The 16,218-nt window shown below is 38.1% G+C and overlaps 1 long non-coding RNA gene across 1 annotated transcript; it reads left to right on the plus strand.

Annotated features, from left to right (window-relative positions):
* The first annotated feature begins 2,267 nt into the window (after positions 1–2,267).
* LOC144577289 (uncharacterized) lies at positions 2,268–13,369 on the plus strand. Its single transcript, XR_013520784.1, has 4 exons — positions 2,268–2,394; positions 2,816–2,872; positions 2,956–3,052; positions 12,461–13,369. It is a non-coding gene; the product is annotated as an uncharacterized LOC144577289 (long non-coding RNA).
* The last annotated feature ends 2,849 nt before the right edge of the window (positions 13,370–16,218 follow it).

Consider the following 16,218-nt stretch of genomic DNA (forward strand, 5'->3'; position numbering starts at 1 on the left):
GCGAGAGAGAATTGTGGCTTGGATCAAGGTGATTAGCGACAGAGGTGTCAGAAAGTGGTTGGATCTTTGGTATATTTTAAAGATAAAGCCAACAAGATTTACTGACAATTGGATATGAAATATAGAAACAGTAGTCAATGACGGCCCCAAGGTTTTTGGCTTGTGGAGTTCCCATCAACTGAGATGAGAGCAATCTGTGAATGGAGCATCTGTTGGAAGGATCAGGAATTCCGTCTTATGGAATACACAGTGTATCTCAACATATCCAATATATACAGGCTATACCGCGCATCTCAACATATGCTGAGATGGTTGTGAAGTATCCAAGTGCAGGTGTTAAGTAGGTGTGAATATAAGAGTTGGGAGTTGAGAAGTGTAGCTTGAACTAGAGTTACAGAATTGGGAGTCACTGGCATAGAGCAGTACTTGTTTATGCTATCTTTTATATTTAAGAGAATAAACCTATCACTCGTTAAATAAGATTATCATAGTGTACTTGCCTTTTTATTTTGATTTTTATCTATGTTTTTCCTTCTGTGTGGTCATGTCTCGTATTGTTTTTCTCTGTGATGTCATTCATTGTAATTACGCTTATTCAGAAAGCAGTTAACGATTCACCTATATTTTCTCTTGTTTTGATTTCATGATTTTCTATGATTAACGTTTTGTTGACAGACCAAAACAAATCCTGTTCATCTCTTTGGGCAAACCTGGGCTTTATTCTCCCGTCTCACAGTTTGTTTAATCAATTTTAAAAGGAAAGAAAAGAGAAAGAGGGAAGAGAGAATCTGGTTAGTTAGCAGCAAGACAAAATGCAAAGTCGAATAAAGAGAGACTACTCAGGAAAATATTTTATTTAAATCTTGAAGAACAAAGGTTAGTTTTTGTAACCTGCTTTTTTGGGTCAGTTGGAGATGGGGTAGTTACTGTTGCCAAGAACTTCAGAGCCAAGTTTAAAATTTCATCACAGCATCTGTGTTAACCAGTATTGATGGAATGTTTATTATATTTGATGCTGATTTTCTACTTATGTTTATGTTTTCATGGTTCATTATGTGTGTCTTGTTGCAAAATACTTCAAATCCTTTATGGAAATAGTTAAAGTATATGCAAAGCTCCAAAGAATAAATTACTCCTAAAGAATAAATATTCTCCTTGGGGAGTGGAATAGTTTGCAGTTTCTCTTCAGGAGACAATGAAACTATTTATTAATCCCTTATACAAGTCCCTCTAAGCCTGAGCCCTCAGAGAGTCGACTTCTTCCCTTTGTTTATCTTGAAATATTTCAGCATGCAGAAATGCCTGTAGAATCATATCTCAAATAAATGCCCTGTGTCCACCACCAAGCATAACAGATCTTAATATTTTTCCACATTTGCTTCAGATTTAAAAAATCAAACATTACAAGTAGACATGGAACCCCTACGCACCTTCTTTCCCTCCCTCCAGGTAACCACTATTCTGAATTTTATGCTTATTCATTTTTGTTTTGTTTTGTTTTGTTTTGTTTGAGATGGAGTCTTGCTCTGTCACCTGGCTGGAATGCAGTGGCGCCATCTTGGCTCACTGAAACCTCTGCCTCCCAGATTCAAGCAATTCTTCTGCCTCAGCCTCCCGAGTAGCTGGCATTATAGGCACCTGCCACAATGCCCAGCTACCTTTTGTATTTTTATTAGAGACGAGGTTTCACCATGTTGGCTAGAATGATCTCAATCTCCTGACCCCGTGATCTGCCTGCTTTGGCCTCCCACAATGCTGGGATTTCAGGTGTGAGCCACTCCACCTGGCCTCATTCATATTTTCTGTTCCTACTTATGCATAAATGCATAGGGAATTTATTGAAGTAAGTTTTATATTTTCTAATTTTTTATAAATGGTACCATGCAATATGTATTTTTCTGCATTGTTCACTCTGTATTATGTTCCTGAGGATTATCCTCATCGATGGGACTTGTTCCACTTCTTTCATTTTTGCTGCTATTTGGTATTCGGTTGTACAGCCAATGTGTGATTTACGTATCTGTTTTCCTGTTGGTGGGCATCGGGAGATTTCTAGTTTAAAACTAGTACAAAAAATGCTGCATTGAATATGCCTAGTCCTATGTGTGCTTTACGAGTACACAATTAGCTGTGGAATTGCTGAGCCAATATGGACACATTCAACTGCATTAAATATTGTCAAATTGCTTTCTAAAGGGATTTGTGTCAGTTTACACTCCCACAAGTAGAGAATACAACTTCCAGTTGTTCTGTATATTCACTGACTATTAGGACTTTCATTTTTTACAGTCTAATGTGCTAGTGAGCCTGCGTGTGCTTGAAAGTGGCTTTTGTGTAGAGAAGAGATCATTCAAGGATCGTTTAAAGAAACAGTTTACATATGATGAAATGCATGTAAGTGTATAATTTGATAAATTTTGAAAATATCAACATCCCAATTAAGAATTCCAACATTTTCATCACTTCAGAAAAGTTTTCTTAGTCAATCCCTGCCAATCCCCTATAAACAAGTATTGCTATAATTTCTTTCACCATGGATTAGTGTTGTCTGTTCTGGAGCTTTCTAGAAATAGAAGCATACAGTAAGCACTCTTTTTTTTTTTTTTTTTTGTAGTCAGGGATTTAATTAGGTTCTTAAGACATTTAGAACACCAATTTGTGAGGATAAATTCCATTCATCAGGGCAAACACAGATCACAGGTAGCCCTGGAGCTGAGAAATAGCTTTGATTTTTGGTAAAATGTGTGAGTCCACAGCCTTCTGATCAATCTTGCACTGCTCTGTAATTTCATATTTCTCTTTTTCTGTGTCAAAGATCTCACCCTCCTGGTGTCTGGGCTTCTACAGCTGCTGCTTCTGGAAATACTCATCAGTAAGATGTTTTGGGATTTTTACATTGCTGATATCAATTTTGGTTGAGGTGGCAATGACAAATTTCTGGTGTGTTCTTTGTAGATGAACTCGATTGAGGACCAGAGGTCCAGTCACAAGTAACAAGCCACTACTAGCCAGCTACTTCGGGAAAACCACCCTCTTGCCCCTGTGGCATCCAGTGAGTATGATTAGAATGGTCCGGGGGTCATGCTGGCTTGTGGTGTTATCATATGCTGACTGATGGGTTTTTTGCCATGGCTCAACAGCTTTGGAGGCACATCCTCAGGAGGATAATTATCTAGGCATTTTGTGAGGTTTAACCACCCGGGTACCGCCATTCTTGTCACCACCAGCTGGTTTTGGAACTTGCAAGAACCTTCTCCTTTTTCTTTTCAACCTTGGATTTAGCAGCTGAGTACTTCTTTTAAGTGGCCTTTCTGGAATACACGGTAAATTGGGAATACCTGCCAATTCCTCTGGCAAGGACAGGATTGCAGCTGCAATGGGGCTTCTCCTTCTTGAGCCTTTTAGCCTTGAGGTTATTATCCCTTTTCACCTTGCCACCAGCATCAGCCTTCTTGGCTTTGGATTTCTTCTCTTTAGTATCTGCCTTCTCGACTTTTTCACCCACCATCTTGCAAGATGGAAAAGAGCAGGTACTCTTTTGTGTCTGACTTCTTTTACCCAACATAATGTTTCTGAGAATCACAAACATTGTTTCATGTATCAATAATTTATTTTTTATTTCTTAATATAAAGGTATCATGGCTTTCTTATCCATTCTATTGAGTTGTTTCCAGTTTGGGGTTCTTGTGAGTAAAGACATGTTTGTACAACTCCTTTTGTGCAGTGGAGGTGCTGAGTCAGAATAGTTGTAAGTTTAACTTCCTAAGAAACTGGCATTAATTTTTTTAAAATAGTGATTGTACAATTTTGCACTCCTTCCAGAAATATATAGAGAGGTCTGGTAGTTCCACATATGTGCCAACATCTGTTGTTTTGAGCTTTTTAAATTTTCAGCTATTCTATTGTGGCCTTTTTAGGTTATTGCTTTAATTTTATTTTCCTTGATGTCTACTGATGTTGATTACATTTTTATGCGTGTTTTGGTCATTTTTATATTTTTCTAACTTGAATTGTCTTTTTATTATTGATATGTGTAAGTTCTTTATACATACTAGATACAATGCTTTTGTTTTGAATTATGGGAAAGTCCAGTTCATCAATTTTCTATGGCAAGTGCCTTTTATAATCTCTCTAAAACAGTTTTCCTGCCCCAAGTTTGCAAAGATATTATCTTCTGCTTTCTTCTAGAAACTTTATAGTTATTACATTCACGACCAATAATTCTTCTTGAATTAATGTTTGTGAATGGTTTGAGGTAGATATTCAATTTCATTTTCTTTTCTCTATGGGAACCCAGCATTCCAGCACAATTTGGTGCAAAAAGTGTCTTTTCACTCACTGAATTACTTTGGCAGTTTTTTTTTTAATTAATTGACCAATATATGTGTGGGTGTCTTTCTAAAGGTACTATTCTATTTCATTTATCTGTTTTTTCTATTTTTACACAAATTTTACTGCACATTCTTGATTGCTGTAGCTCTGTGTAAATCTTGGAGACAGGTAATATAACCCCTCCAATTTTGTTGTTTTACAAAATTGTCTTAATTGCTTTAGCTAGTCTAGGTCTTTGCATTTCCATATGAGTTTTAGAATCAGCTTGGCAATTTATTTTTAAAATTACTTTTGGGATCTTTAGTGGGATTATATTAAATTTATAGATAAATTGGAGAGGGTCTTTCAATTCATGAACATGAGATAACTCTTCATTTATTTAGATCATTTTTACAGCAAAATTTAGTAGGTTTCAGTTTAAATTTTATTCTGAAGTAGATTTATTCCTAAGCATTTGATATTTTTTGCTATTTTAAATTTTCATTCCCAACGTGTTTTTTTTTTTTGTAAATACATAGTAATACAGTTGACGTTTATATACAGTTGATCATTATTATTTGCAGATTTTGTGTTTGTGAATTTGCCTACTCACTAAAATTCACGTGTAGTCCCCACAGTCATTTGTGGATATACACAAAGTGATGGATAATCTGAGCTCCCAGTGCACATGTTCCCAGCTGAGGATGAGCAAGGCGGTACTCTCCCTGCTTGTTCCAGTTATCATAAAGTAAACAAGTGTCCTTTCACAGTATATTTCATGCCATGTGTATTGCATTTTCATGCTTTTGGTTGATGACTTTCCTGTTTACAATGGCCCCCAGGGGTAGGTCTGAAGTGCTCTCTAATGCATCTAAGCACAAGAAGGTAGTGATGTGCCTGACTTCACAGAGAAATGTGTTAGATAAGCTTTGTTGAGGCATGACAGTGCTGTTGAGGCCATGAGTTTGATGTTGATAAATCAACAATATGTGTATTTTTTAAAAGATGCTGTTAAACAGAAATACACATATAACAAAGTTAGGTATTAATTGACTAAAAATACTGTCCCAGAGTCTCACAGGATCCTAAACCTGTATTTTCCATCTGAGCAAATGTTCAGTATTCACTAATTTCATGTTTGAGACAATTTTATGGACCATATTTACCATAAATAATGAGAATTTACTATATTGACTTTGTATCCTGTAAACATGCAATATTAATTCCTTAGGATTTTCTACACAGATGAAATCATTTTTTTCTACAAATAAAGGTGGTGTTACATCTTCCATACCAGTCTTTATACATTTTGTTTCTTTTTCTTGCCTCATTGCACAGGCTAGGATTGCCAGTTCGACGTCTTAAAAAAAAGTAGTAAGAGTGGTCATTATTGTCCTTTCCCACTTTCCCTAACCTTAGAGTCAAAATGTTCGATATCTCATCATTATAAGTTTAGTTGTAGGTTTTAATTTTTCTTTTCTTTTTTTTGAGAGGGTCTCACTCTGTTGTTCAGGCTGTAGTACAGTGGTGTGATCATGGCTCACTCTAACCTCTGTCTCCTGGACTCATGTGATCTTCCCACCTTAGCCTCCCAAGTAGCTGGGACTACAGGCACACACCACCACATTCCAGCTGATTTTTGAATTTTTGGTAGAGATGGAGTTTTACAGTGTTGCCTGGGCTTGTCTTGAACTTCTAGGCTTAAGCAGTCCACCCACCTCTCCGTCTCAGAGTGCTGGGATTATAGGCATGAGCCACCGTACTTGGCCACCTGTAGGTTTTTCACAGATAGCCTTTATCACTTTCAGATCCAAGAGCACAAAGACCCAGCTGTTGGCAGGTAGAATATCAAAGCTGCATTGTCAGAAGAACATGTGAAACAGGAAATATTGTTGCAGCCATTTTGAAAACTACCATTTCCTATACATACCAGGCTGTCTCTTGTCTCTATATTCCTGGGCATTTTGCAACATTTCTTTTCAATTTTTCACCTGACTAAACCATACTCAACTTTTGTTAAGGTGTTCCTATCGTGTGCGCACAGCACCCTGAACTTTTCACAGAGTTTATTTGTAATTTCCCACTTACCTACCTGTCTCATCCTCCAGTCTGTAAGTTCCCTGACTACGTCTGTCTCATTCCTTCATGGCTGTATCTCCAGCACTTAGAAAAATATCTGGATAGGGTGGGACATGGTGGCTCATGCCCATAATTCCAGCACTTTGGGAGGCTGAGGAGGGCAGATCACTTGAGGCCAGGAGTTCAAGACCAGCCTGGCCAATATGGTGAAACCCCATCTCTACTAAAAATACAAAATTTAGCTGGGAATGGTGGTGTGTGCCTGTAATCCCAACTACTCAAGAGACTGAGGCAGGAGAATTGCTTGAATCTGAAAAGTGGAGACTGCAGTGAGCCACCGCATTCCAGCATGGGTGACAGAGTGAGACTCTGTCTCCCCTCCTCCCCAACAAAAAGAAAAATATCTGGATGAGTAATAAAGCTTTATCTTGGGATTTGGCTAGACAAATTAGTTTCATTTAAGTTGGATTCCTGTTACAGAGATGGTTCTCAACCTCTAACTTTTAACATCCTTACATCCTGCAGTTTTGAGTCCTGTGCACCTCCCAGATGTGAAGTTCAGGCTTTTATAAGCCAGTCTTTAAAGAACATTCTGAGCTATCCCATTGTGGCTCTGCCTGGCAGCCAACTGTTCAGTCTTGTAAGCATCACCACGTGTGCACAGCACAGAGTAGAAAAAAATAAGTAAATCTGATACTGATGATAAGAAGTGAAACCTCACAGGCACTACAATAGAGTCAAAGATGGGTATCATTAAGCATGATGAAAGTGCCATAAAGAACAAGAAAAGAACAAAATGTAACGAACATGTACCAACTGCTGGAAATATATATCAAGGATGCAATCCAGAAGGCAGGACATGTTACTATGGATTTTATCTTTGTTTTTTTTTTGTGTGTGTGTGTGGCTCTCTGGGAATGAAGGTCTTCCATAACACATAAATTTTCATCTTGAACTTTTGGATTCTTAGCAGATTTACAGGAACTCATTGTGCAGTAGAAGATAGGACCACCTATACTAAACAACATGTGAGGCTCATGAAGAGTCCACATCAGCGATGCAGGTGAAGTTCAATAGTGACCAGGTGTCTGTGTTGACTGATGTTGACATGGTGATGGTAGGACATGTGGTCTGGGAGGAGAACTTCGATGCATCCGTGCCTGCTCCCAGCAGGGGATCATACAGGTGTTTTTAGGACTGGCAAGACACCTTGTAAGCAAAGACCTACTGTCATTATCCTGGGAAATATTTCTCAGACAATGGCCTGAGTCATATGCTAGTTACCCTGTATGTATGTTTCAATGAAGGTATTCAAACATAACACTAAACCCCATAAATATGTGCAATTACTATATGTCAATTAAAAATAATAATACTCACTTTTTTAAAAGAATGGCCTTGGAGCCACTTATGGGAGTCTTACAGTTTGGTTGCCTGTCTCCATTCCAATTTCTCAGACCTAATCCCTGGGGGTGAGTCCCAGAATTTTTAACAAGCTCCCAGATGAGTCTTCTGCATGCCAAGTTGTGGGTCTAATGCTTAGGAAGATGCTGACACTGGACCTATCACCCCTTTGTCCGCTCCCTGAAGTCTGGAAGGGAGTCCACTTTAGACTCACCACCATGAGAAAGTCAAGAGCCCCAGTGATACAAGTCTCAGTTAACAAGAAGAAATGTTTTGCAACAAGAGAAGAAGAAGAAGAATCCAAATAAATTTGCAGTCAACTTTGAAAATGCGAACTTTACACATTTTTAAATGTATAAGGCCTATACTGTTCTTCCCAAGCCAACATTGGAGTAGCATATTTGGGAAGCCATTCTTCCAACACTTTTTTTTTGTGAATCACTAACCATGTGTCCAGCTGAACATGAACTGGTGTATGGGGAGAGAAGGCGGCCAGTAGCCGAGCGTTTCATAAGACTGCGATGTAGAGATTGAAGGCTCTAAGTATCAGTAAGATTCACATTTCTGACTTCCACCCTGTGGAATAGACTGCTGACCATGATGGAGGTGGTAACAGGATAGGACTCATCAACCGTGTGTGCAGCAAGCGAGGTCTTTGACTTTCAGCTAATCCCAGCACTGAATGTAAGAATGCAGAGGTCATCGCCACCATGGTTGGTGGAAAGTGAGGTGTAGTAGCTGAGCTTACAAAGCCTGTCACTCTACAATGGTCAACAAGATGGACTTGAAGATGCTGCCACTGAACACAAGCCTGATGATTGATACCCAACAGAGCCAAGCAAAAGAGAAAATGGAAATATGTCGCTAATCCCACAGGGCTCAGACCGTAATTAGTCTATATCCTACACAATGGATTTTAGTTCAGCTAAAACCATTCAAATCCAGATGGTTGTTTCAGTCAGTGAATCTATGGCTTGTATTTATGGTTCAGACACGAAACTAGATGAACAGCTCTCTCTCTCTCTTTTCCCCTCCTTTCTCCTTTCATTCCTTTACTCTCCCTACATCGCATTTTCATATCTTCTCATATCTTGCTGCAGATCCTCTCAGTATCAATCATTTTCTCCAAATCTGTCTTCTCTCCCTCTGTCTTTTGTGCCAAATCTCTCTATAGCCCTCTTGCTATCTTCTCTTCCATCTCCTCAGTGCTTGCCCTCCCACACGTTTCTCATCATAAAAACACAACTCCCTCCCTCTCAGTCCATTATTCTCTGGATGTCTTTGTTCTGTCCCTTTGTGTCTGAGTGTCTCCAGTCTTCCGTCTTTCTTTGTGTCCTCAAAACCTTCATTGCCATTTTTAAAAAAAATCCCTGTAATAATCTCAGCTTCTAGGAAGTTATTTCCAACTTATCTCCAAGTTATTACATAACTTAACAAGGAACAGTTAAGGTTCTATGGCAAGGAGAAGAGAGGAATGTGCTCTATCCAGCTTATCTTGTGCTATGCTGCAGCCCTCAAGGCAGGGACAGTGCTTGGACTTTAGTAGGGACATATATGTTTATTGAACTGGCTGCTATTACTGGAGAGAAAGTCTTAGTATCAGGTAATACCATTTACTATAAGAAAAGTAGGGCTCAGCAATATAACACTGATACGGCTTTGTGACCCCACCCAGATCTCATCTTGAATTGCAATCTCCATAATTCTCACATGTCAGGGGAGAGACCTGGTGGGAGGTGATTGGATCATGGGGGCAGTGTCCCCCATGCCACTCTTGTGATACTGAGTGAGTTCTCATGAGATCTGATAGTTTTATAAGTACCCAACAGTTCCTTCTTCACACTCTCACCTGCCACCATGTAAGCTATGCCTCTTCCCCTTTTGCCATGATTCTAAGTTTCCTGGGGCTTCCCCAGCCACATGGAACTATGAGTCAATTAAACCTCTTTTTATAAATTACCCAGCCTTGGGCAGTTATTTATAGTGGTGTGAGACGGACTAATACATACGTCTTTACATTTGAAAATCTTTGGAAACCATGATTTATTTTTGAAGTCCCCTTTTCTGGGGTAAGTAGGTCAACAGCATTGGCAGGACTTTTGCCCATCTCCTTTTTTATGCATCCACTCATAACCACTATTCTAATACTATTATCAAGAAACAGAAACCAGAACTCTACAGAGGACAGATGACTTCTTGTTCTGGGAAGTACAAAACAATCAAAATGAGCCTGGAATATCCTGTTATTACCAGAAAGTAAAAACCTTATTTTTCAAATGTTAGGGGCAATACCAAAAAGCCAAAGATCCAATTTAAGGTTTTCATGGACTGAGCTATGATAATTTTAGTGCAAAATATTATTATTATGGTTACTTGGAACATGTTAAGTCTATAAAAGGCCATGGTTTATAATTATATTCAACAATTAACATAATTAGTACAAAAATATGGTTGTAATAAAAAATAGGTAACCAATTATGAATATGTTTTTTATTCACGGATTTTAACAGGTTAACATTGTTTCTATATGGCAATCTTGTTTCTCCTATTGAATTACTGTCTTATAAAAAATATATATGCACATACTTATTTCTGAGAAAAAAATAAAATTATGGAGCCAAGTAACCTCCTTCAAGAAGAGGGAGGACTGGATTGGTTGGTACTGGGATTAACATATAATAATTTAAGCTGACCAAAAAATCCCATATTTAATCAAGATTAATGATGACATAAAATTACCAAGTAGAAGAAAGGTCCAACAGGGTTGTCTCAGTGCATTTGGGCTGCTATTTAAAAATCCCATAGATTGGGTAGCTTACAAACAAGAAATATTGATTTTTCAAAGTTCTGGAGGCTGGGAAGACTAAAAACAAGGTGCAAGCAGATTTGGGGTCTGATAAAGGCCTGTTTCTCATAGATGGCACCTTCTTGCTGTGTCCTTACATGGTGCCAGGGATGAACACGTTCTCGAGATTCGCTTTTACATGGGCATCAATCCCATTCATGAGGGCAGTCATAATTTAAGCACCTCCGAAAGGCCTCCCACCTACTAATCTCATCACATTGGGATTAGGATCTCAGTATATGTATTTGGGGGTTCACAAACACTTTGTCCATAGCAAGGGTCTTCTAAACAGAAATTAGTCAAATGTCTCAAAGAGAGAGTATACTATTCACAACCAATGTCTCATCTCATAGGAAATGAAACCACTAGATGGCCCCGCTCTCATTCTAATAAAACATCAATAAGGAATACGTAATTCTTTAGAAAGGTAGCCGACCAAGTCAATATATCATACTGATAGGACCTTGGGTTTTGTGACGTTGGCCAAGTGAGATTTTAAAAGTACATCATTTCCTGAAAGACACCAGGTTGTAAAAAAATAAAACCTGTGTGAAGGTGTGACTTTAAAAACTGTATTGTGGTAACACTAGGAGTTAACTCAGCCTGATGATGAGTCCTGAGGCCAGACCAAAAATGGATCAGCCAGTAATTCAGATCCTGCAGCCTTGGCTGGGCCAAGCGTATATACTTTTTCTTTTGGGTCTAGTAATATTACTCCACCCCTGGGAAGAAATAAAAATATATTGCTGAAACCCTAGGAAGATATTAAAATAAGTATACTAATATCCCCCAGGAAGGTATAAAACAAGCACATAAATTATCAAAGAAATGAATAAGTCCATTGTTCTGAGACTTTAGAATAGGTTCAAGTGTAAGTGTAATATTAATAATAAACTTTGTAGTCACTGCATTTGTGAAAGTTTTATGATATTTGAAGTGTTGGGAAAAAAATCAACCATAGTGAATTTATAATTGCATTTTAAATGGTTTAAGATAATGTAATCAAATTATAGTCATCTTAAATAATCAAGATAACTTCTTTTTAAAATTTGTATTTATTAGGTATATGAGTTCAATAATTTAAGCATTAAACAAAATATAGGTTTTTAGTTCCTGACAAAATTAAGGAAAGTGGGCTGTGAGGTCCCTTTCCCCAAATTGACCCAGTAGAAATTAGAGACAATGATTGAAAACCTTTATTGCCATTGGAATCACCCAAGGAGCACTGAAATCTACTGTTAATCGGGGGCCCACCTTGGACCAATTGTATCAGAATCTCCAGAAGCAGAATCTGGACAATAACATTTTAAAAATACCTCTCAAGTCCTTCTAATATGCAGCCAGGGTTGAGAAACTGAAAGTGGGAAAGAACTGCTGGTCTGAGGAATTAACATAAAAACTCTGAGAGGCCAGAGGAGACCAAAGACAGTTGTGAGCTTGTGTAGAGGCTCATAGCAGTCCAGGATTGGGGCACAGTGTGGCAGCTGGTGCAACTGTGGAGGATAAATTTTGCTCTTACCTGTCCTCTACATTGCTTTGGCAGGGTCACTTTTTTGGCCTCATCACTTCTATAGAACAGAAATTAGCAAGAGCAGCCCAGATGCCAGGTGTGTGTGTGTGTGTGTGTGTGTGTGTGTGTGTGTGTCTGTGTGTGTCTGTGTGTGTCTGTGTCTGTGTTGGGAGGTGGGATAGAAAGATTGGGGAGGTGGGGAGAATATCAGTGCAACCTCAAGATCCTGCCAGGTTGAGAATCTGGTGAGAATATATGTATGATGACTAGCTGCCCTAAGGCATTTATTTCCTCATTCCCTTTCTCTCCAGGCCCTCAACAAACTGGATTACAACCTAATATTTAAGGAAGATTCCCTGAAGGATGAGATGCCTGGTGCAGATCCTGGGAATGAAGTTGGTCCGCAGGTTCTGTGGTGTGTGGTGCTCTAACTCATGGAGACTTTCCCCACCTTTTTGCATAAATGGTTCTAAAGATCTATATTGCACAGCCTATGTTCCCTGACTACAATGCCATTTTGTTAAAAATAAATTACAAAAGAGCAATTGTTGAGACAGAATGCTGCATGGATTTCTCATGTTTTTGTATATCTTTTCAGCAGAGGCATTATTAGCTTTTGTTCTGGACTATATTTTGAAGGATGTTTATATAGCAAACAGCCTTGGAAAATAAAGATAGTATCTCCCTTCATGGCAGGGAGCAGGTTTGTTTGCTGTCCTGTAAAATGAAGATAATATCTCCCACCGGAGCAGAAGTTGGGTGCATTGGCTCACAGCTTCCTTATAAAGATTGGCGTTTTCTAAACTCAGCGTTTCTTAGCTGTGACTTAACCCCGCCTCCAGCATCCTCCTGTAATACCCATGTATGTATTACGCTTGTGGGACTTGGGAAGCAAGGGGAACTAATGAGAAAATGAAGTAATTAAGTTCTTTGTCTCTGATCCAGGAGTCTCATGTCTTCTGCCAGTATTTTTGAAACTGTGACTGGCTGGTTTGTTAACTTGCAAGTAAAATAAAATGTAAGACTCCTCACAGTTATTGGTAATAACTTTTTAAAAATCCCATGAATCTGGATATTAAATAGCATAAAACGATTATTAGATTAAAAAGGAACTCACAAAAATATTAAACAAAATAAACTGAAAGCATTTAAGCCAAAATTTATGAACGTAGCCAAGAGGGAAATTTATAAATCTAAATAAATTTATCACAATCAATAAAGACTGAAAACTTCTTCTTTATTCAAGAAGGGGAAGAAAAATTAAAACAAACTAAAGATATTGGAAATAAGGAAATATTAAGGGCAGAAACCAAAGTAAAGATAACATGAAAAATAATAATACTGTAGTGGCATCATTTGGGGAAATACCCAAGGTCCCTTGTCTTGTGCTAAGGAAATTGAAGATGAAGACAAACAAGGGATGAGTTTAAGGGCAGAATAATATGTGAAAGAAAGGAGAGAGAGCTTCCTTGTGCAGAGGATGGGGTCCTGAGTGGGTTTCTGGATTTGGAATGAGATGCGGTTGGTTTTATAAATGAGCTTGAGGAGGCAGTATCTGATTTACATAGGGTATAGTGGATTGGTTGGACCAGGTGTGCCATTTACATAGCCTGTGAAGAGCTGGCCAACGCACCCTAATTTTCTTTATGCAAATGGGGTCTTTACCTGACCAGTGCCGTGTTACCTGAACACGTGGTGACAAAGAAAAGAGAAGAGGAAACTTCCATGTTGAATACGCTTGACTTCTAGGTATTCCTTTTTCTATAGGCACAGCTGCTGGCATTTACCTACACAAGCTTTCAGCTTGCTTATCTATGCTTGCAGCTTGATTTTCCAGGCTGCTTTTTGTTAGAAAAGAAATGATTTGGGGGCTGGGTTTTATTAAAAGGAAAACCTTACTGAGGACTCCCTTACTCTCACTAACTGCCTAAATAATTTCTTTTTAGCTCCTGTATCAATACAATTTATAGTAATAGTAACCACAAATAATAATGGAGAGCAAAAAAATTAAAAGTTGCTTCTTTAAAAAGATAAAAAAGATGGTCTTCTGGAAAGACTCTTCAAGATAAAGGAAAGATGACATACATAAACAAAACAGAATTACAAATGGGGAAATAACAGCAGATGCATAAGAAATTTTTTATAAATAGAAGAATATTGTGAATAACTATATTTTAATATGTTTTAAATATACAGAGAGCCATTTCAAAATGATAAAAGGATCATTTATATCTCAAAGGACATAACAATTCTCAATTTTTTGCACCAAGTAACAGAAGATCAAAATATGTGAAGTAAAAACTGATAAACTCAAAAGAAGAAAGAGGCAAAATTACAATTAGAGTCAGAAATTTCAGAATCTTCTTTCAGTAATTGATAGCACAAGCAGAAAATCAGTCAGGACACAGAAGACTTGAAAAATACAATAAATAATATAAACCAAACTATTTTTTTTTTAATTTTTTATTTGATTATAGGTTTTGGGGTACATGAGCAGAGCATGCGAGACAGTTGCGTAGGTACACACATGGCAGTGTGCTTTGCTTTTCTTCTCCCCTTCACCCACATTTGGCATTTCTCCCCAGGCTATCCCTCCCCACCTCCCCCTCCCACTGGCCCTCCCCTTTTCCCCCCAATAGACCCCAGTGTTTAGTACTCCCCTTTCTGTGTCCATGTGTTCTCATTTTTCATCACCCACCTATTTTTATAATTGTATTTATAGAGTATTCCACTCAACAACAACATAATACATTCTTTTCATGTGCATAGGGAATACGTATTAAGTTAGACAATATTCTGTAATACAAAATAAGCCTTAATAAATTGAAAACAATTCAACTCAAAATATGTTTTCTGACTATAATGAAATTACATTTAAGCAACCCCCCGATACACATACACTAATATAGCTGAGGAAGATTCTATCTTAAAATAAAAATTAAAACAAATTCTTCCTAGAAAGAAAACTCTAGACTCAGATGGCATCACTAGTAAATTCTATCAAATATTTCAGAAAGAAATAATACTAATTCTGCACAAACTCTTCTAGAAAATTGAAAAGGAGGAAATACTTCCTATCTCATTCTTTAAGTTCAGTGCTAGTCTAATACCAATACCAAACACATTATAAGAAAGAAAATTTCAGTCTCAAATCTCTCATGAACATTGTTACAGTTTGAATGTGTTCCCCAAAAGTTCATGTGTTAGAAACTTAATCCCCAATGCAACAGTATTGGGAGGTGGGGCCTATTAAGAGGAGATTGGATCATCAGGGTGAAGCCCTCATGAATAGATTGATGTAGTTATTATGGGTCAGTTATCACAAGAGTGACAGATAAAAGTGGGTCCAGCGCCTGGTGCCTCTCTCTGTCTCACATGCTCTCTTGCCCTTCTGCCAAGTTATTATGGCAAGAAGGTCCTCACCAGACATGGGTAGCATACTGTAGAACTTCTCAGCCTCCAGAACTGTGAGTCAAATAAGTCTCTTTTCTTTATAAATTATCCAGTCTATGATATTCTGTTATAGCAACACAAAAAAGATGAAGACAGGTGTTCTTCAGTGAGCAGGTATATGTAAGCGTGCCCCCAAAGGCCGAGGGAGCTAAGAGGCTAAATAAAAAGACCGACAAATTCAGTTTCTTAAAAAGAAACAGTTAATAGGAACTTACAAATAGAAGTGATGTCTTGGGTTGCTGGGAGTCAGTGGATCCCTACACTCAACTTTTAGAAAATATTATAAGTTTTTTTGGTAAAATATGTGGTAGCGAGTCACGTCTGTGTTTCTTGTGAAACTCAAGACTACTGAGAAGGTTAGATAGGCATCTTTATGAGGGGTTATCTAAGCTATGGGCATTGTATAAAGGCCTTGCTGCAGATCCCTTTGGCATGCAAGAGTCAAACAACAGCCATCATGGCAGTTTCAGTTCAAGATGGCACCACTCTTGCCATGCAATGGGCTGTTTTCCTACAGCAAGCATAGACACAAAACTTCTTAGCAGTATTTTAGTGAATCAAATCCAATGATACATAAGAAGATAATAGGTCATGACCAAGTGGATTTCATCCCAGG

Source organism: Callithrix jacchus, chromosome 8 (assembly GCF_049354715.1).
Source record: "Callithrix jacchus isolate 240 chromosome 8, calJac240_pri, whole genome shotgun sequence".
Taxonomy (NCBI): domain Eukaryota; kingdom Metazoa; phylum Chordata; class Mammalia; order Primates; family Cebidae; genus Callithrix; species Callithrix jacchus.